Consider the following 22,220-nt stretch of genomic DNA (forward strand, 5'->3'; position numbering starts at 1 on the left):
ACATTTTCCTCTTGGCACGGCCGTGCTACCATAGCGCTCGTGCCCTGCCTCATTTCGTAGACAGGATGTCTGCTGATTCCCTATGGCTGGTTGTTGTGTGGCCCTCAGCATCTCATCCCTCCTCTCCCCCCCACTCTCCCTCCTCTCACCCCTCCTCTCCCCTGACACTCAGTGTCTTTCATGTCACCCTGTTAGGCAGAGATAGACAGACCATACTGGCCTCTAAAGAGCAACACTGTTAGGGTGTAATATGATTCCATCCAACGCAGACCTTGTGAAAGCCATGGAAATGTTTACAGCACCCAGTGCATTTCCAACGGTTGCATCTGTGCCTGTTTGAGTCTTAGAAGATAAGACAGAATGTATTAAGTGTGTCTGCAACCCACACACACGGTTAGCAAACACCAAAGGCCTGATGGATGGAACATAAAAAATAAATAAAAAAAAGCATTGGGGAAGAAAGAGGGGGAGATAGGGGGGGGGAGAGGGGGGAGCGAGGGGGGGGGGAGAGAGGGGGAAATCTGACGCCCACATTAGGGTTACGGCCGTTTGGAAGTGAAGAAAAAGTCACCAATGCACCGAGGGGAGGGGACCTTCACCGCGGAGGTTATACGAACCTCAGTCACGCCGGACAACAGACATACGCCATCCTTTGTTGTTCCATGCACCACCGAAGGTGGGATTGACAACTGCCTTTGTTGGATGCAGTCACACGCTGGCCAAGTGTCAAAGACACTGGGAGAGATGTTGAGGAAGAGAGCGACATGGCTGTTCTACACACCAGATGTGTCAGTCACGAAGAAAGGAGCACAAGCAGACCCTCCGGGGTTGAATTCAGTTCATGCTGTTTCATATACCGTAAAAGGGAAAACCAAGGGCACAATGTGTCCAAAGAGGATAGAACAGCATGTTCTCACTTTTGCTGCCCTATATAAGTCAGTCAGGAGACCCGGTGAACGCAGAGGTCCTCTTGTTCATGGTGAGGTCGTAACTTGTCTCTGATTGGTTGTTGCAGGTCTGATCCGTCTGCGCTCCAGCCCACCTCCCAGACTCCAGGGTGTAGAGTACGTCCTGAACGTCACAGCGACCGATGACAACGCCTCTGGCGGCCCCCAGGCCCTCTCGTCCACTGCCCAGGTCATCGTCGGCGTGGACGACGTCAACAACAACAAACCTGTCTTTGAGAAGGTAAGCTTCGGTTCTCATTGTCACGGTTCTGATATCTGTTTGGCTCTGACCACACTCATTACAGCTCATTGTGTTTCCCAGCCTCTGTCTCTCGGCCTCTACTATGGGGGCAGTACTATTAAAATTAAATAAAGGTGTTGGCGGAGTTCTGAGATGAGCATCAGTACTCTCCTGTTGACTTCCGGACCTTAGACTTTCTCTCTCCTTCCAAATCGCTCTCGTTTCTCGGTTTCTCATATCTGTTTTATTGCAGCTCACTCACTCCCTCTCTCTCTCTCTCTCTCTCTCTCTCTCTCTCTCTCTCTCTCTATCACCTCTATTTATTACCTCTCCATCTCCTTCCTCCAGAGGTGTGATTAGCCGGCCGACCCACTCTATTTCTAGATCATCTAAGGGTTTTTAATGAAGTGTTTGAAAGATATGCCGAATCATCACAGCCCTACCTGTTTTCTGCCGATGTTTCAATTTTAAATTACATGAGTTTTGCATTTGAGATATTTGGAGCTAATTGTGGCCTCGCACAGTAAAGCTAGATAACTCCCCGTAGTCCTGGGAGCATTTTGTACGTGTGCGTGTTTCACATGTTAGGCTGCAAGATCAGCTTCAACCTTTTCATGTGCTCTCACACACAGCTCCCACAGGACTCCATCATGCTTTTGCTTTTGTGAATTGTTTTAGTTTCTATTTATCTGCGCTAACATGCTCAAACTATAGTTGAACTGAGGTGCGGACAAGACTTTTCCACAAAAGGGAGGAAAAAAGTCCAAAGAGAAAGTATTTCAAAAATAAAACACAGCTGGACCACTTTGCCTGTGTGCTCAGTTTTTTCCTCCTCTGTGCAGGCAGCAAACAGCAGGCGGAGAGAAGAGAGAAAGATGCTTTTATGTGGTTTTGTGCCCTTGGCCCTTCTGCTCCTGTGTGTTTGGCTGAGGTTCAGGCAGTTCCTGTGGATGTGTGAGCATCAGTTACTCAGCGACTCCTAAGAGAAGGGCCCCTCCTGGGCCCTTGGGTTGTCTGTGAGAGTGCCATGTCCTGAAGCTTCCTAAGAGGGGGGTAAATGCGGCTGGAGAGGGAGGGGGGGGGGGGGGGGCACGGTTTGAGTTTGAGATCCACCACAGCTCCTCTCATCCCTGACTGGGACTCGCTTAGGGACACCTGACCTCTGAAAACACATTGAACTTGGGCCTAGAAAGACTTTGACTAATGGTTAGAGGAAGGGGTGGCAGAGGAGAGGGAGGAGAGGGGAGGAGGGTGGAAGATGAGCTCCCTTGTCATTAATTAGATGTCAGAAGTAAGCATCAAAGACGAGCTGCTGAATTGATCTGGGATCTCCTTTTTTTGAGAGAGAGAAACGCTGTCTCTGTCTGAGGCCAAAATGAGCCATCTGATGATGGCAGAGAGACGGGATTTGGAAGATTTGACTGTTTTCCCTTCACACACACCAAGCAAGCGCTCAGATGACGATGAGGATAGAGGGAAGGTGTGTGGGCGTCGGAGCACATCCGATTTATCCAGGCTTACTCCGTATCTCTGTGGATCTGCTTCGATGGAATTGATTCAAGGCCGCTTTAATTATAAAACACAGATGAATCTCTACAGAGCAAAACATAGAGGGATTAATGAGAGACAGTTCCTTCCTCAAGTCCCCCCCCCCTCTACTTCTTCACTTCTCCTTTTCTCTAACTCCTTTCAATGATTCACTCCTATCTCTCCGCCCTCGTTCCACTGTCCTCCTCCCTTTTCCCCCTTCTCTTTGACTGTTTCATAACTGTCTCCCACCCCCCTCTCTTTCATTCCCTTCCACAAATGTCCTTAATATACTGAATGACCTTTTTCTTTCATTTCATCCCCTTCTATGCATCCTAATTTCTCTCCCTCTGTCATTTGGTAACTGGCATTGCTCCATTACCCATCTTCTTCTCTCTCTCTCTCTCTCTCTCCCTCTCTCTATCTCACTTTCTTCCTCTATGCCACTAACCCTGTACTTCTCCCCCTTTCTCCCTCAGTGCCAGCAGTACCGGGAGCGGACCACTGTGCTGGAGAACCAGCCTGCGGGGGCATTCGTCCTCCAGGTCCACGCCGTGGATGCAGACGAGGGCTCTAATGGGAGAGTCACCTATGGATTCATGCACAAAGACAGCACTGTGCCTGCCTTCAGTATCCACCCAGACACAGGTACGGTAGAGTCCAACGTCACTGTTTGGTTGTGGACCCTAGTAGCATCCCCATAGTGTTCATGTCATCCGATGCTGAAAGAGTTGAGTCTCTGCAGCTCTCGCTGGTGTTTCTCAGTCTCTCTTTCTCTCTCTTCTCCTCCTCTCCGGATTGCTTTGGGAACTGTCTTGAAGTATTTCATGAATTCCAAAGTTCAATCTAATTCCCTTTAATGACACCCTTTCAAAATGTGCCAGCGCTCAAAAGGGGAAGAAAAGACAGCATTTACATTTTTTTCACAAAGCCCTCTTTTAAAAATGAATTGCTTCATGAAATGTAACTGTTCAGTGGACATCAATCATTAACCTTTTATCGGAGAGAGAAAGGAGTGAAAGGAGAGGGATTGGATTTGCATGAACTGTGAGGAATCCTCAGAATGGCTTTGATTGAATTCAAGTGCACTTTCCAAAAAACACCAACACTTGATCATAAACCTTACGAGCACATCCATTACCGTGTATGCACATCCTTCATTTGTTTATTGAGATCTGTAGTTGCATGTCAGTACATTTGCTAACATGATAAATCAGATTCATTCAGTGGCATAGCTAAGCCGAAATTGTATAAATACTAGCCTACACCCTGGCAGTAAAAGCATTTGAGATTTGTTTTGTTGTGTCCGGTCTGCCTTTGTCCGTTGTCCATAGCAACCACTGTATAACACGGTTCCCTCAGGTGCGATTGTGACATCCAGGAAGTTTGACCGCGAGCGTCAGCGGGAGTACGCGGTGACGGTGACAGCTACGGACCAGGCAGCAGATCCCCTCATAGGGATCTGTCAACTCAACATCCTCATTCTCGATGAGAACGACAACAGCCCCAAGTTTGAGAACCTACGCTACGAGTGTGCGTGCTGGGGATCACACCCACCCACACACACACACCCACACACACCCACACACACACATTCTAGTCCTACTGTTGATCCAGTAGTATTTGCAGATCATGTCATGTCTACCTTGTTAATGGTCCATTGACAACACCAGATCTGTGTTGTTCTCGCCCAGACATAGTTTAATCAGCAGAGCTAATGCTCATCATTTTTTTCTCTCCAGCCAATTGAATATGACGTGTTGTCTTCCCCACAGACTTCCTTCGGGAGGACACAATGATTGGCACCAGTTTCCTGCGTGTGGCGGCCCACGACGATGACTACAGCACCAATGCCGCCGTCACCTACTCCATGTCTAAAGAGCAGCCAGAGTACCTGAGGGTGAACCCCTTAACCGGCTGGATCTACGTCAACCAGCCCATCTCACAGGTCAGGAACACAACCCTAACCCCTAACCCCACCACATAACCCATCTCGGCTGCACGTTAAGTCGTCCAGCCCCGTGTGTCATTGGTTGAGGTGAGGACGCGCTACGGAGAATAATTCCAGCTTCAGCGAGAGTATCGAGGAAGTCTAATAGCTCTTTGAAAGAGTCTTTATAAAGCTGGCACATATCTAACAAGCTAATGTTTGAGTGCTTTTTAGCCCTTTTCTTCTTTCTTCTTCACCGGGTAGTCTGTAAATGTCCCTTCTCAGGGGAGAATGTTTTACCAGAAAGAAGGAAATGGGAAGCCTGGTGTAGCGAGGAGGTGTTATTATGAGTGCTCCTAGGGAAGCTGTTGCTATGACTACAGAGTTCCTCTGTCAGCAGAACGCTGTTGGGCAGCATTCTGTCAGTCATCAGTGATGAGACAGTGTAATTTACGTTCACCCGTGGGCCAAATACAGCCAGCATGTGTCCCTGCCCCTGTGACACTCCCTGACCTCTCGCTGTAAACTTATCTACACGATCACAGAGAGGGCTTATGTTTCATTACTTCTCTAGCTTTCCTGCCTCTTCACCCCAGTCTAAACTGCTATTATTTCAGTCAGCATGTGTCATGTAACAGCTATGTTGTTGCTATGACTACAGAGGACCTACATCACCCGGGAGATAGTTGCCACGGACGGGGGGAACCGGAGCAGTTCGGTGGAGCTGTCCGTCACCATCACCAACGTGAAGAACCAGCCTCCGCAGTGGGACAGGGACAGCTATGATGTGGTCATCCCAGAGAATACCGTCAGGGACACACCCATAGTGGTAAAATGGGGACCGGGACAAACAGGCTATATCCCAAATGGTATTCTATTCCCTATGTAGTGCACTACAGGGCTCTGGTCAAAAGCAATGCACCGAGTAGGCGATAGGGTTCCATTTGGGATGCAGAGGTACTGTGTGGGTGGAATGTGAGGGGAAATAGATGACGTCATGTTTTAACATACACATGGGGTTATATGTCCTGGGGGTGGTAGAGGGACATAGGGGTTATCTTAGGGCAGAGTTGAACATGAATCATGATGGAATACAAATTAGGATGAGTATGGCAGATGTAACCTGAAACAGGTATTCTGAGGTACATGGGGTTAGAGAAAGGTGAGTCAAGGGGAGGTTAGGACATGATGACACACATTAGGATAGGTACATATTACAGTTTTGGGGCTGGTAACTTGATAGAGATATTATGAGCTGTGAACCAGTATTTACCCAGGGCTTCAAAGCAAATGAAAGCATTATGGAGTAGACTTGCTTGATCTAACATTAAAGTTGTTTCTTTACGGCGCTTACTTTACTGTACCGTACAAACACCACAACACAGAATGACACGAGCTGCATTTACCATGTCTCTGCAGTAATGCGTATTATGACGTACTGTATGGACACCAAGCTATTATGGTCTACGGCAAAAACGAGAGTAGATAATTCCCTCAGGGCTCAACCTCCATCCCTACTCTCCCATCCTCCCTCTCTCTGGCACTTGCTGTGTCCTGGGATAGCCCTATATCCTCATGGCATCTTACTCCAGCCAACACCCCCCCTCCCTCTGTTCCCCCTCTCCCTACCCATGTCCAGACTCATCCTCCATCGCCTCTATTTTAAGCCAACCGCTTCATTACTTCTACGAGCCAGGCTCTGGCAATCACGAGCCCTGGATTATTCATAGGCATTTGCTTTTATTTTTTAACTAAAGCATTGAAAATTAATTTGCTGAATTTCCTCTCTATCATTTATAAGCTATTAAGGCTATTAGAAATGCAGATGAATATTTCACAGAGAGAGAGAGAGAGAGAGAGAGAGAGAGAGAGAGAGAGAGAGAGAGAGAGAGAGAGAGAGAGAGAGAGAAAGATTCATTTGGAGTTCTAAGTGATAAGCAAGATAAATATTGGAGATTTAATGGGCCACAGTCGGTTGTAGTTGATCTTTAGAGCTGCTTGTTTTGCAGGCGGCCTCGCCTAAAGCTGAGTAGAGCATACAGGCAGTCACCGAGGTGTGAATTGACTGCTAGTGTCCTCAGTTTCCCCTGTCTCTGTCTCCTCTCTGAATCCCAGACTATCAAGGCCACCTCTCCACTGGGGGACCCTAGAGTGACCTATAACCTGGAGGATGGGATGGTGCCGGAGACCAACATGCCTGTACGCTTCTATCTGACCCCTAACCGTGAGGACGGCTCTGCCTCCATCCTGGTGGCTGAGCCCCTGGACTATGAGACCACCAGGAACTTCATACTGAGGGTCCGGGCTCAGAATGTGGCTGCAGTTCCCCTGGCTGCCTTCACTACGGTCCATCTGAACATCACAGGTGACACAGAAAAATGCAACCTACTCATAGAACAACCCATAATTACATCCCCTTTTACTTCCATCCCAGCAGTCTTGACTCAACAATGACTGTATACAACCATTTTTCTCTGTCTCTCAACAATGACTGTATACAACCATTTCTCTCTCTCTCTCTCTCTCTCTCTCTCTCTGTCACTCTTCCTCTCTCTCATCCAGACTCTCTCTCTCCTCCAGACAAACCCCAGAAAGCATGATGTACTGGGCTTCAATCTCTTTATTAAAATCAAGTTGATTTCCAGCCTACCGGTCTGATCCAAGCTTAATTTCCCATTACCACGACAGTTATCGCTGCAGTTCAGCCCACCCCTGACCCTCTGTCCCAAAATAGCTCTCATTCCCACCGTAGCCCAGATCGAGACTCCCTCCTGTTATCCTCCCGCTTCCCTCCTCTAACCAGACTTCATCTCCCCCTTCTATCATTCATGAGAGTTAGTCTTAAACCAGAGACATAATTAATCTCGACTCTCCTCACTCCTTCACCTCTCCTTCTCCTCTCCCTTATCTGTCTTAATAAGTGAGCCTTCAGCCTTCTCCAGAGGATGGAGCGAGTACTATGGAGGCAGGGAGGGCTGGAAAGGAGGAAGGGAGATGGGGAGAAGGGGAGGAGAGGGTTGTAATGGATTTAAGGCCCATGTTTAATTCATAGATTAAGGCATTTGCTGAAAAAGATACGACATGGAAGTGCATTGTAACTCTGAATGCATCCGAGCCGCATAGTTCTCTATAATAACTAAGAAAGGGGTAATTGAGTTAAATGGACAAACGACTCTAACAAGCCGTTTTGTATTATTTGTCTGTGGAAATGTCTGAATGGTGAAATATAGAGAGAGCTCTCAACTGTCACAAAGAGGTCTTTGAAATGGTTCAATACACCTCCAGGAGATTTTCAAGGTCTCATTAATCTCTGTCAACAAATGTTTAGCCACAAAGACTTATCGGACGCAGCATGGAGTCTGCCGCCGCCCTGTTTGTACAGCCTGCTGCGTGAACGACACTCTGCTCCTTATAAACCCCTTTCACTGAGAAAGTACTGAGCCAAATGATGACGGATAATGCTGGTGTTTTTCTCTGCTAGACGTGAACGACAATGTTCCCTTCTTCACCTCGTCCATCTACGAGGCGTCGGTCACAGAGGGGGCGGAGGTGGGGACGTTTGTCACGCAGGTGTCCTCCAATGACCTGGACCTGGGACTCAACGGAAAGGTGACGGAACGCTTTGGAATAATGGAAATGCAAACAACAATCCTGTATCAGCACTCTGAGACATTTTGTGAATACACGTCCTGGTTCTTAGCAATTTCTCAGAAAAGCTGGGATATTTGTAGTACTCCAGGCCTAGTGTTGTGGACCACAGTTTTAACTTGAAATCCATGTGAACAACCCACCACTGTATGTATGTAACTGGATAATTGTTGAAACCACACAAGTGTAAACCCACAGTATCAATTCCCCTTTTAATTTCACCTTGGAGTCTTAAATACCGAAGGTAGACAATGGAAAACCCCATCTTTAGTCTAGAGTTCTGCATTATAGTGTTCCTCTACAAGGGTCTGCTTCCTGAAGCCTGGCCATGAAATCTGTACTGCGATTCGGCTTCCTGAGGCGAGAGCTACACACTGTATAAAACGTACAATGCAGCACGTCACACACTGAACCTCCACCCTTTCCTGCAGTTAAATGACCTCGTGGCCTCATGGGTGGAACGTTCTTCACATTTCATATTTCTTTAACCGTCGAAAACCCGGTGTTTCTATGTCCAGAGGCTCTGTTATATTTCAGTCATCTGTGATGCATATAAAGAGTAATATTGGGATGGAAACTCCAAATTGAATCCATTTCAACTCTATATGTGACATGATACAGGTGTCTTCTTCTTTTTAAGCCCAGAACCATGTATGTGGGATGTATACTTCAAAGTAGATTTGTTTAATACTACCAATAAACACTCTGCGTGACCCTGATTTAACCCACTGCAGTAAAAGATTGTTAAGGACGCAAGTGTTGAGAGGACACACACACACACACACACATTCCAACTCGCACACAAACAGTATGGGTAGTCTACTCATAATTGAATTCCCAGTACGAGGACACCATGGCTATTGGCACAAGGGTACATAAAATGTACTCGGTTCTTTGCAGGCACAGTGTCCTTGGCTGCTGAATTGCTTGCTCTCGCCGAGGCAGGCTGAATCATAGATGCCATGCAGGCCCACATTTAGATAATGAGGATCATTGGTGGGCGTGAATATGAAAGAAAAAAATAATTCACAGCTGTTTAAATTTGGGAGTCTTTTTTACAAATAGCTTGACCCCGACAACCTTTTTATTATGGCATTACATTTTAATTCAGCCTTTAATTGTTGCTCTTCCCCTGTATTCATTTTCTGACCCACGCCGTTTCGATCCTCTCTCTCAATGAATTCTGTTGAATTACTTCCTGCTGCTGTTGAATGCTACTGATAGCTTGTTGACAGAGCTTTTATTCGGTTTGAATATAAAACATTAGGTTCATTCTTTGTTGGTGAATAGACTTCAGGCTCCTGCTTTAAACCGAATTATGATGACTTAGCTTTGTTTTATCGATACACATCAAAAATTGTCACAGGGTCACATGTGGTTTGGGTCACATCCAGCCCAATAGAGAGATAAATGAATCATATGCATGGTGTGTTAGACTATTTTTAGAGACTCTGCTGTTTGACTAAAACTATTATTCTCTCTCCCCCTGTCTCACTGACCAATCTTTGGTAATCCTTACTCTGTATCTCTGTCTTCCTTGTCTCTCTCACGTCCATCCTTTCTTTCTCATCCCTCGTCTATCTCCAACATCCTGTCCTCTCTGTCCTCTCTTACTCCATTCATATCCTTCACCTTCTCCATGTCACTCTCTTTAACCTCGTCCTCCATTCTCTTCTACCCTGGTCTCCTGCTCTCCCTCCACTTCTTCCTCCTCCTCCTCTCTCTCTCTCTCTCTCTCTCTCTCTCTCTCTCTCTCTCTCTCTCTCTCTGTCTGTCTCAGATCTCCTACTCCCTGCTGAAAGACCGCAGTGGGGACTACCAGTACTTCCGGATTGATCCCGAGCTGGGCTCCATCTACACAGAGGCCGTGTTTGACCGTGAGACCAAAGGCTCCTACCTGCTGGAGGTCAAGTCAGTGGACGGCTGGGAGTCAGCCCGACCTGGGAAACATGGACAGCCCAACTCAGGTGAGACCAGCTCAGATCATCTCGTCAGCTCAACATGGCTGGAGGATGGTGGAGGACGAGAGAGAGAACAGCAATGCATGCAGTACGCACACAGTAGCACGCCGTATCAAGTTGTGACGACATAGGAATACAATGTGTGCATTCTCTAAGTACATTTCAATACGTTTTAAAATGCCCCCCATTTCCCCGACAGGCCTTGGTACAACAGTAGGAGGGCTGGGGTTTGGAATGGCAGTCTCAAGGCGTCATTTAAGTCTGAGCTGCGGCTTGTCTCTCTGGTGGGGAGGGATCCTCTCTCTCTCTCCACCAGATCTGCTCATCTCTCCCCAGAGGGGACTCTCACCCGCTGATGAACAACCAGACAGGGTCTTATGGAGAATGTATTTTTCATTCATATTATCATAGATGATTAAAAGTTGCTCTCAGTCGGCTTCGCCCCATATATGACATTTCTGACAACGTAAACACCACTTAAATATTAAAAAGGCCAGGGAGTAAAAAAAGATGATCCGTGTGATTTTGCGGTGCTATAAATATTAGATGAGGATGATATAAAGAGAAGTGGAGACCAGGGGCTTCAGAGTGATGGAGACTCCTCCCAGAACACTGCTCTGTTGCTTAGCATGTAGAATGAGTCTCTATAGGGCCCTCAACTCTCCATCCCTCACTATCCCTCCTCTCTCCCTTCCAACAACAGGCACCTACATCCTGTTTTATACGACATACTGACATGATGGTGTGAATCATGGAGGGAGAAAACACATTTGCACATGCAACACACACACACACACACACACACACACGTGTTCTCAATCTATAATCTCTCTCTCCCTCTCACTCGACTAAAGAGTATACTGAATGAAATTGGAGGAGCCCAGGAGCAGGGCGATGGTGTAATCGATGATAGCAGTGTTGAAGAAGGGTTGTAAACATAACCTTGGTGCAATAGCAGTGTTGACGGGGAAAGAGCAATCTGTCACGGTATTGACACTGCGTACTTTCCACACTTCTCTCTGTGTGTGTCTGGAACACAGAAGAGGAGGAGACACACCGATTGACGATGGCTGTGTCTTCCCAAACAGATATGTTCTCCTTCTCCTCTCCTCTGACAGACTCTGAAAGGTGTAAAAGGTTGGAGGTTGTGGCTTGTTTCGCTGCCAGGCTGCATTATCTCTATGTTGAACTGCAAGCTATCTTTGCAACCAGCTTACACAATTGATCTTCTCTTGAGGAGTGTATTGCAAATGATGTTCCTTTTTATACGCATATCAAAGGGAGCATATTATATTGGCGTGGGGAAAGGGAGCATATTATACTGGCCACCCCCCCCCTCCTCCCCTCAAGGGGCTCTTTTCACATCTGCCTACGGATTGCTTCAGAAAGAAAAGAGTCAGACGAAGAGAGAGAGGGAGAGAGAGAGAGAGAGCAAGATGGAGAGATGTGAGGAATAATAGAGGGTGAAGATAGGAGGATGGAGGGAGAAATAGAGGGATAAAGAAGAGCGAGGGAAAGGGGGGGGGATATGATCAGTTTGACAGAATAAGAGCGGGCATGGCATTTAATCTCTCACTCCGTGCTCTCTCTCTCTCCTTCCTCCAGACACGGCGTACGTGAGGGTTTTCATCAGCGATGTGAACGACAACAAGCCTGTCTTTGCTCAGACGGTGTATGAAGTCGACGTGGATGAGGATGCAGACGTGGGCTTTGCCATCCTGACTGTCAGTGCTAATGACGAGGATGAAGGTACGTGGTGGAGAGGGAGGAAACAAGCCCCTCCCCTGTCATTCTCACTCTCCCTGGGCTCAGTGAACGTGTGAGAGGTTACGAGGGCTCTCCATCTCTCCTCAGGTCGTAACCCTGAAGAAAACACCGTACGGTTGCGATGCCCTATTTTCATGAAGTATGTTTCACATCGATGTCATGTCATGAATTGTTTGGCGTGTCATATTCCTTGTCAAGGTACTGCAGTGTATACAGAATATAAATCAGAATATACATTTTTTTTCTCATACAAACTGCGTAAGTCTCCGTAAAGCTTCCCCATAGCTCAGAAAGGACATCCTTAACATCCCAACAGGCTCATCAAATCCCAGGCCAGGGGCTGCACACATGCAGCACACAGCAACTCTACTCTCTCTCTCCTGCATCGAGCGCTGTAATGATTCTCATCATACAGGCACCATCCGTACCCCTCTCCCATCCGTCTCATCCTATACTAACACACTGCCTGTTAGTCACCTGACTCGCCCTCATTCAGCCGACTCTAGCTCACACGACCCGCTACAACAAATCCATTGTGAAGCATATCACCTCCCTTGGTGCTGCGGCAGCTAGCTATTGCGGTGAGGGCTCTTTATCAGTCTGCTACGGGAATAGGAGAGGAGGGGAGAAGGGGTGGGGGAGGGGGGGGGGGACATAGCTCCATATTATCAGACATTTATCATGTCGGAACGGGTAGGCCTGTGGAGAGGCAACCACCTCTCTGTGATGAATGGGTTCGGGCTGCGCCACCAGCTCCATCTCTGCAATCTCAACACACAGAGCCACTCGTGAGAGGACAGTCTCCGGGCCACTTTGGGTAATAAAGCACACACGCGGGGGCCAGCTATGCTGATGGTCCGACACCCCCGAGCAGATTATCACCACCCAGGGAGCTAGGGAACTAGGAACACAGTGAAAGAGAGAGAACAGAGTGGGAGAGAGAGAGAGAGAGAGAGCGAGAGAGAGAGAGAGATGAACACCGAAACTGAGACGCAGAGAGAGACAGTGAGGTCTTTCTCCTTTACTGTGCTGATAAGAGATCCTGGAAGTGGAAAAAGATTGTTTCTTTTTGTTCTCCTCCTGTCAGCATATAGCCAGGGAAAGTGGGATTTTTTTATATATTTTTTAACACGTACAAGTGGGAATAGGATTTCTCTTGTGTTTGTTTATTCATTTGGTTTGTTTACACTGCGTTGCTTGCTCTGTGCATGCATGGTCTCCACTGGGATTTGAACTCAGCCGTTTGAAGGGGGAGAGGAAGCTCAAATGAAAACATATCTATTCACAAGTCATTCTAATGTTTCATTAGCACTGTTGCCAACACAACAAAATACTCAGGATTAGGGATTAGTCCTCTGCTCTGTTCTGGCGTCCTCACTTTCATGTTGCAAATAAGCTATGAATCATTTGTGTCTTTGGAGATTCCTCCATTCTCCCTCTCCTGAGTTGTAATTTATTGAATCTGTTTGAGATTCCAAAGAGTCTCCTTTCAATAATTGTATTCTGTATAGAACTGCTGATCAGCTAATATACTTTGGTACAATTGCTTTGTGAAGCAAAAAAAACAACAAAAAAACTTCCTAAAATGTTAAGCAGACTTAATACCTGGATTCAGTCAGATTTCATTTCAAAAACAGAAAGTTTGATTCCTGAAAATGCTACCTATATATGTTAAATGGTGTGTATGTGACGCTCATCGTGGCCCACTCTGCTTACTACATATATCTCGGTCACCACATTGTTCTGTTTAGGCGCCAATGCTAAGCTCCGTTACCAGATCACGTCTGGCAACACTGGCGGGGTGTTTGACGTGGAACCAGAGGTGGGCACCATCTTCATCGCTCAGCCTCTGGACTACGAGGGGAACAAGGGCTACAAGCTGCTGGTGCTGGCGTCGGACGGGAAGTGGGAAGACTATGCCGATGTGATGGTCAACGTGGTCAACAAGAACGACGAGGCGCCAGTGTTCACGGTCAACGAGTACTACGGCTCTGTGACTGAAGAGCTGGATGGATCACCTGTGTTCGTGCTTCAGGTATGTTTGAAACGCTCATTGAGTCCAGCAGTAATCTGTATTTGTCACGTTATTATGACAGCATGACTGCAGTTATTTTGACAGCAGCACAAATGATCTCTTAAGTCATCACACGTGTGTTAATAGAAAACGAGGGAGAATAGTATGTATGTACCCCATCAGATGTCTAAAATCTCAGGAGACTGTTTTGTCACCAACTCAACCGTGTTATACAACACTATCTATCTGTCAATGGGAAAGACTGAGGTTTTGATGTGTATTTCACATTTTCTCTCCGTAATCATTTGAATGCTTTTCCATCAGCATCCTGAAGAGCTTCAAAGGATAACGTTCGATCTGCATTTTTGTCAAAGCTGACGGGCTTAGCCTTTGTTTTGTAAAATGTTCTGTACCTACTGCAAACCCGAATTGAAGAAAACAAGATAACAATTATTCCAGCTAATTATCTCAGAATAGTAGAACCTTAGAGTCCCAAGGTCACACAGTTCTGTCATTCAGAGTGTGAGTCATTGTGCGGTTACAAGACACTCTATTACCCAAAGCCTTTATGACTGAATTGCATGAGATGACATCATGCTGTTTTTCATTCCATCCCTGTTTTATAAGATTCTTCGGATGGGACGTCTGGTAGAAGCTTTACCCCAGTTTTTCCCCCCACCACTCCATAGTAGCTCATTGGTTTCATTTCACCTACAAAACCTGACTGCTCTGCAATTCTCATGGTAGATTTAAACATATTGCTCTGCCTGGGGATTTGATTGGGGCTGAGGTCAGGAGAGTGAAAGTTGTGCACATAGCCGATAAACTAGAGTTGATCACTGTGCAGAGTAGGTAGGTGTGAAGTTAACACTTCAACCAACCTGATGGATGACACCAAGTCAGCAAGCATCAATAATTAAACAGTGCTGAACTCCATTAAAGAAAGTTGGCGCGCTGCAGATTAAAAAGCTTCACCGAGCACATTCCCTTTGATGTTGTAGGTAACTGCTACTGACCCAGATAAGGATGCTGACCAGGAGGCCCTGCGGTACTCCCTCCATGGCCAGGGAGCCGAGAGCGAGTTCATTATTGATGAGGTGACGGGGAAGATCTACGCTCAGAGGACTCTGAACCGGGAGGAGCGGGCCGTGTGGAGGTTTGTGGTCCTGGCCACAGATGAGGGCGGCGAGGGTCTGACCGGATTCACTGACATCATCATCAACGTGTGGGACATCAACGACAACGCGCCCGTCTTCACCTGTGCCCCCGATTGTCATGGTAATGTGCCGGAGAACTCTGCCCCGGCACCTCTGTTATGGAGATGACGGCCACCGACCTGGACGACTCGGCGGTTGGCCAGAACGCCGTGCTCTCCTACAGGATTGTGGGTGATACGGGTACAGGTGGCAGCGGCTCTGACATGTTCAGCATTAACCCGTCCACGGGCACCATCTCGGTGGCAATGAGTGGCCTGGACCGGGAGCAGGCAGAGGCCTACCTGCTGGTGGTGGAGGCCAGGGACGGGGGTGGCATGATGGGCACGGGTACCGCCACCATCAGGGTGACAGACGTGAATGACCACGCACCCAGGTTCACAGAGCGGTCCTGCCTGGCCAGGGTTCCTGAGAGCAGTGAGCCCAACGCGGTGGTGCTGGAGATGTCTGCTGAGGACTGGGACACGGGAGAGAACGCCCAGCTCACCTTCAGTGTGGTGGCAGGAGACCCGGAGCAGAAGTTCTCCATGGTGAGCCACCGGCAGGAGCAGCGTGGCACCCTGAGACTGAAGAAGAGGCTGGACTACGAGAGGACAAGTGAGCAGCGCTTCAACCTCACCCTGAAGGTCGAAGACCTGGACTTCTCAAGCTTCATCCACTGTATCATAGAGGTAGAGGACTGTAACGACCACACACCCATCTTCATCGCACTCTCCCAGCCGCCGGCGCCCCTGGCCGAGGACGTGCCTGTGGGCAGCAGTGTGGCCAGGCTGACGGCCAGCGACTCTGACTCAGGCCAAAACAAGGAGATCACCTACAAAATCCTCCAGGAGTCAGACATTCTGGGCCAGTTCTCTGTAGACCAGTCTGGTCTAGTCACTGTGACCAGCGCTCTGGACAGAGAGACAGCAGCGCAGCACCACCTGGTCATCCTGGCTACTGACCACGGCTCTCCGGCCTTGACGGGCAGCACCGTCATTCAGCTGACTCTGCTGGATGTCAACGACAACGGGCCGGAGTTTGAGGCAGTGTACACCCCAGTGGTGTGGGAGAACGTCGCTGGTCCCCAGCTGGTCAGACTCAACCAGACCTCCACACTGCTGCGGGCCGTAGACCGGGACTCAGCGGAGAACGGATCTCCATTCTACTTCAGCCTTCCCTTAGAGCTAAACCACAGCAACGACTTCTACCTGCAGGATAACGGAAACGGCACGGCCACCATCACAGCCCTGAGGGCCTTCGACCGGGAGAGGCAGAAAGAGTTCCACCTACAGATCATCATGAGTGACAGCGGCCATCCACCCAAGACGGTCACTAACACTCTGACCATCACCATAGGAGACGAGAACGACCATGCTCACCAGGCAGGAGAGAAGGAGATTTTTGTCAACAGTCACAGAGGTGAGATCACTGCCATCATCAATACACTATAATGCATGAATTCATGAATAGCACAGCAATGAGAAAACAAATTCACAAAGCAATATATGAATGAGGAGCAAATCGTTTGACCCTCAGTCTGATCTTTTCCAAGGCTTGAAGGTTTTGCCACAACTGGGAGTTTATGAAAAGAAGCCATGTCTCTCTTGTTGTTCTGCCGCCTTTTGTAGGAGCCGCTGTAGGAGCGAGCAATTAGGTATAGCTGATTCTCTTTTCTCCTCTTCAGGGTTGACTATCTATTCCAGGTGTATTCCTCTCCTTTCACAAAATGAGTCAATACATCATGTTCCTCTTGTTGAAGTGCAATGGAAAGCTACTGGTAGAATGTGTTGACAAGTTTCTCTCAGACACATATTCTCTTGTTGCCTTGCGGTAATTATGATGGCCTTTCTCTCTACAAGCATTCATATGCAGCCTGCTGTTTTCAGAATACTTTAAAGTCCATGTGAACAGTGCTCTTTTTGACTACACCCCTTCATGACACACACACAGAGACACACACCCTTGAGAGAATCAATGTTCTTTGCCGACAGGGAGGATGCCGACCACTGTCCTGGGGAAGGTCTACGCCCCGGATCCTGATGATTGGGACAACAAGACCTATGCCTTTGAGGGACATGTGCCCAAGTAAGACATCTCTAGCTCTCTTCCTCTGTATTTCTCTCTTTCCCTCCCTCCGTCCCCCTCTCTCAACGCCCCATAAAACCTTGAGAGTGATGTCTCCCGACAGCATCTCTGTCATTGATGCTGTGGACCTGCACCTGCGACGAAGGTGTGAGACGAGCAGAGCAGAGGAACCCTGAGCGACAGGGTGTTTTTGAGACGGTTGCCTTGAGATCTCTGTGAAGGCTCAGCAGCTACAGTGGTGTTCAGAACACATCATACCATGTGACACCTTGACGGCCTCACATCCAGAAGCATGATGACTACCACTGCCACCTGCACTGCACTCACATACATGAACTCAGATTGACTGTAGCTTTCCTCCCAGAGAATCTGTTCTTTCAACACACATAGCTACAGTATGTTGTTGAATCAAAGTTAATATTTCAAAGTTAATATTTCATCGAGCATCTCTCATCTTCATTCGAGTAGAGAAACCTCTGCATTACTCAACAGGGAAATGGTTGGAGTCCAGTTTACTAATTTTGACACTTCATATAAAACACGGTTGGATTTCAAGATGATTAACCAGCTCATCTCAATGTCTCCTTCGCTATTTGATGTGCCTGGGATCTTGCTTTGATTCCCAGTGTAATTAAACTTGAATGAGCTCAATTACAAAAGAAGTATGAGGTTGTGGACCACAAGGAGATGCTTCCTCTCATCTTTTTAAAAATCTTTTCTCTTTTATAATCTCCCCTTCCCCTCCCCCTCCCCCTCCCCCTTCTTTCCTCTATCCTCTCCTCCCTCCTCCCTCCCTCCCTCCCTCCCTCCCTCCCTCCCTCCCTCCCTCCCTCCCTCCCTCCCTCCCTCCCTCCCTCCCCCCTCCCTCCCTCCCTCCCTCCCTCCCTCCCTCCCTCCCTCCCTCCCTCCCCTCCCTCCCTCCCTCCCTCCCTCCCTCTCTAACTCTCTCCTCACCCATAATTTCCTCTTTTCTCTTGTTATATCCTCTCTCTTTCTGCTGTCTTTTATCTATTCCTTCTTTAATTCTGGTGTTTTGAATCTTTGTGTCTTAATCTCCTCTCTCTGGTTCCCAAAGTCTCTCAGTAATGTCTTCTCTTTTATGTCAGCCCAGTATTCATTCACGGTGGTGTATCACCAAATCTATCTACAGATCCACCACAGGCTGCTCATTTTACATGCGATATATGAAGAACTGATGTTGCTGATCTGTTTTTTTTATGCCTCCTCAGTTACTTCCTCCTGAACAAGCGGACGGGATTCCTGATCATTAAGGAGAACGTTCCCCCGGGCAGCTACGAGTTTCAGGTGCGCGTGTCTGACGGAGTGTGGCCAGACGCTGTCTCTGGGGTAACAGTGTATGTGAGGGAGCTGCGTGACGAGGCCATCTACAACTCTGGATCCCTCCGCCTGGCAGGTACAGTGCAGTACACATGCCCTCTGAACCGTGACCTATGACCTGGGACCGAATTGTTTTATATTGTTTCGTGTTGTCATATGAAGGTTATTTCTTATTTTTCTAAGAATATATATTTTCACGATACAATGCGTGGGTTAGTAAGAGTGGGAATGGGTAATTCTGGGAAATATGTCATTTTGAAATTGTAATTAGACAATGTTATGCTTCTTCAGCACTTTCATTTTGGGTGTCAAGTATGGTCTGATACACCGCTTATGTGTGTGAAAATGAAATGTACTTTGGAAGAAATGGTCTATGGCTGAGGGGATTTGATGATTTCTGAGCTATTTAAATGAGAAGAGAGAGGGAGAAATAGCGGAGGGAGTCACGGCTCATATAAGCTGATAAAAGGGATTTGCTTCAAATTCCAAAAACAGCAGCAGGCCAATGTATTCACACCAACCAGGAGCCTTTACATTACAGCTGGTGGTTATATACTGTATAAGATTATTTGGGTAAACAGGATGTTTTATAATATGTTACTGTAAGTGATGGAAACTGGAACCAAAATCTCCCGTAACGATTGTTTGTTTGTTCTCTTCTTCAGCCCATTTCATCTACAGTAGAGCCGTCTGGTTTGGTGCACTTCTTAGCCCGGGTATTTCGAGTGCATCCTCTAAACGACAACAATATCCACTGCATTTAGAGAGCTGTGGAGTGTGTATTGATTGAAATGGCTCATGCCATAAAAGGTCTGTTGAAGTTGAACAATATGTCAACAACTGCTATAGTGCTGAGCACTGAGCCAGCTCAACCCAGAGTGCAGCAAAACTCGGTTTTTCATTTATTTATTTTATTTATTTATTTATTATTCATCTGCATATAATCTTATGTATTTATATTTATCCTCACAGTTAAGTGTTTTACCATTTTCTTTTTAGGAAAACCAGGGATACATTTGGAACAATTTGACATAAACAGTTGCATTCATGAGTTTATTGACATTCATTTTTTTATCATAATAAAACCAATAAGGTCCGCCACATCCAAAAACAGATGCAAATGAATTTAGATAAATACAGAAATTGTTTCCTCGGTGGGAAATGAATATTCAACTAGTCCGTTTCAACTGTGTGGAGTTTGGAGTTTGTGACTGCAAGCTTATTACAGTATTATAGACACTATGTCCTGGGATGCCCTCGATTAAGCCCTTACCTTCTAACAACTCTTGTGTTGCTTGTGAGCGATGTGTGTGTTCGTGGGAGTCTCCGATGTTCATAGAAAGCTTTTAGTAGTTTGTAGCTTAAACCATTCATACTCTACAAACGTTTTTATTAAAAGACCCGGGACTCTTCGGGATCCACCCTTGTCTCACAAACACCGGTTAAGCTCAGCCCCCATTAATCACACAGACTTGGTTGGCATCTACGGACGTTGAAGGAATATGTGAATCCAATGGTACAACCCCGAAGATTGTAGCTGAAACACACAATGTTAAAACAGGGAGAGAGGTTCAAAACGTTCGGTGTTGAAACTTCTGGTTAAATATACATTTGTAGACACAACCCAGAAAATGTTAAATGTCAACACCAAGACTGCCCCCAATCCAAATGCATTTGTAAACATCAATTACCTGAAGAGAATTGGCATTGTGGAAGGCATTTTCAGGTTGTTTCACAAATAAAGCACTCTGTAAACATTCTCATGGATTCCAAGTCTGAAGGATTATGAAATATTCTACTTATAGTATTACTGACATAGCCTCGATGACATTTTAAATTCCATTTCAAGAACAAATGTGGAAGGCAATAAGGACATGTACTGTTAAATCTTCTTCTGGGAGATTAAGGCTCTTTATGGAAAACTCACAGGAGAAATTGATTGAAAGGTGAAATGTGTGATAAATAGTGAATCCTTTAGACACCCACACCAGTTCACATAAGCATATAAACTCAGCAAAAAAAAGAAACGTCCCTTTTTCAGGACCCTGTCATTCAAAGATCATTCGTAAAAATCCAAATAACTTCACATCTTCATTGTAATGGGTTTAAACACTATTTCCCATGCTTGTTCAATGAACCATAAACAATTGATGAACATGCACCTGTGGACCTGTCGTTAAGACACTAACAGCAAACAGACGGTAGGCAGTTAAGTAGGTCACAGTTATGAAAACGTAGGACACTAAAGAGGCCTTTCTACTGACTCTTAAAAACACCCCCAAAAAAGATGCCCAGGTTCCCTGCTCATCTGCGTGAACATGTCTTAGGCTACAGGGAGACAAGACGGACAGGTGCTCGCCCTCACAGTGGCAGGCCACGTGTAACAACACCTGCACAGGATCGGTACATCTGAACATCACACCTGCGGGACAGGATGGCAACATCAACTGCCCGAGTTACACCAGGAACGCACAATCCCTCCATCAGAGCTCAGACTGTCCACAATAGGCTGAGAGAGGCTGGACTGAGGGCTTGTAGGCCTGTTGTAAGGCAGGTCCTCACCAGACATCACCAGCAACAACGTCGCCTATGGTGACAAACTCACCGTCACTGGACCAGACAGGACTGGCAAAAAGTGCTCTTCACTGATGAGTCATGGTTTTGTCTCACCAGGGGTGATGGTCGGATTTGCGTTTATTGTCGAAGGAATGAGCATTACCTCGAGGCCTGTACTCTGGAGCGAGATCAATTTGGAGGTGGAGGGTCTGTCATGGTCTGGGGTGGTGTGTCACAGTATCATCGGACTGAGCTTGTTGTCATTGCAGGCAATCTCAATGCTGTGCGTTACAGAGAAGACATCGTCCTCCCTCATGTGGTACCCTTCCTGCAGGCTCATCGTGACATGACCCTTCAGCATGACAATGCCACTAGCCATACTGCTCGTTCTGTGCGTGATTTCCTGCAAGACAGGAATCGGTGTTCTGCCATGGCCAGTGAAGAGCCCGGATCTCAATCCCATTGAGCATGTCTGGGACCTGTTGGATCAGAGGGCTAGTGCCATTCCCCCCAGAAATGTCTGGGAACTTGCAGGTGCCACATCTCACAGCAAGAACTGGCAAATCTGGTGCAGTCCATGAGGAGGAGATGCATTGCAATACTTAATGCAGCTGGTGGCCACACCACATACTGACTGTTACTTTTGATTTAACCCCCCCTTTGATCAGGGACATATTATTCCATATATGTTAGTCACATGTCTGTGGAACTTGTTCAGTTTATGTCTCAGTTGTTGAATCTTGTTATGTTCATTCAAATATTTCCACGTGTTAAGTTTGCTGAAAATAAACGCAGTAGACAATCAGAGGACGTTCCTTTTTTAGTACATCCTCAAAGAAAACACACACACACACACACACATACACACACAGCTTTATTTTTGTGAAATTTCAGGATTTTGTGGGGAGTAAAAAATGTTGACCATTAAAAATCCTATTTTCCCTAACCCTTAACCTAACCCTAACTTTAACCCAACCTTAACCCCAAAAGCCCTAACCCGAAACCTAACC

General features: G+C 46.9%; 1 pseudogene; it reads left to right on the forward strand.

Annotated features, from left to right (window-relative positions):
- Nucleotides 1-22,220, forward strand: part of LOC135547354 (neural-cadherin-like) — a 191,070-nt pseudogene that overhangs the window by 102,707 nt on the left and 66,143 nt on the right.

Source organism: Oncorhynchus masou, chromosome 1 (genome assembly GCF_036934945.1).
Source record: "Oncorhynchus masou masou isolate Uvic2021 chromosome 1, UVic_Omas_1.1, whole genome shotgun sequence".
In the NCBI taxonomy this organism is placed as follows: Eukaryota; Metazoa; Chordata; class Actinopteri; order Salmoniformes; family Salmonidae; genus Oncorhynchus; species Oncorhynchus masou.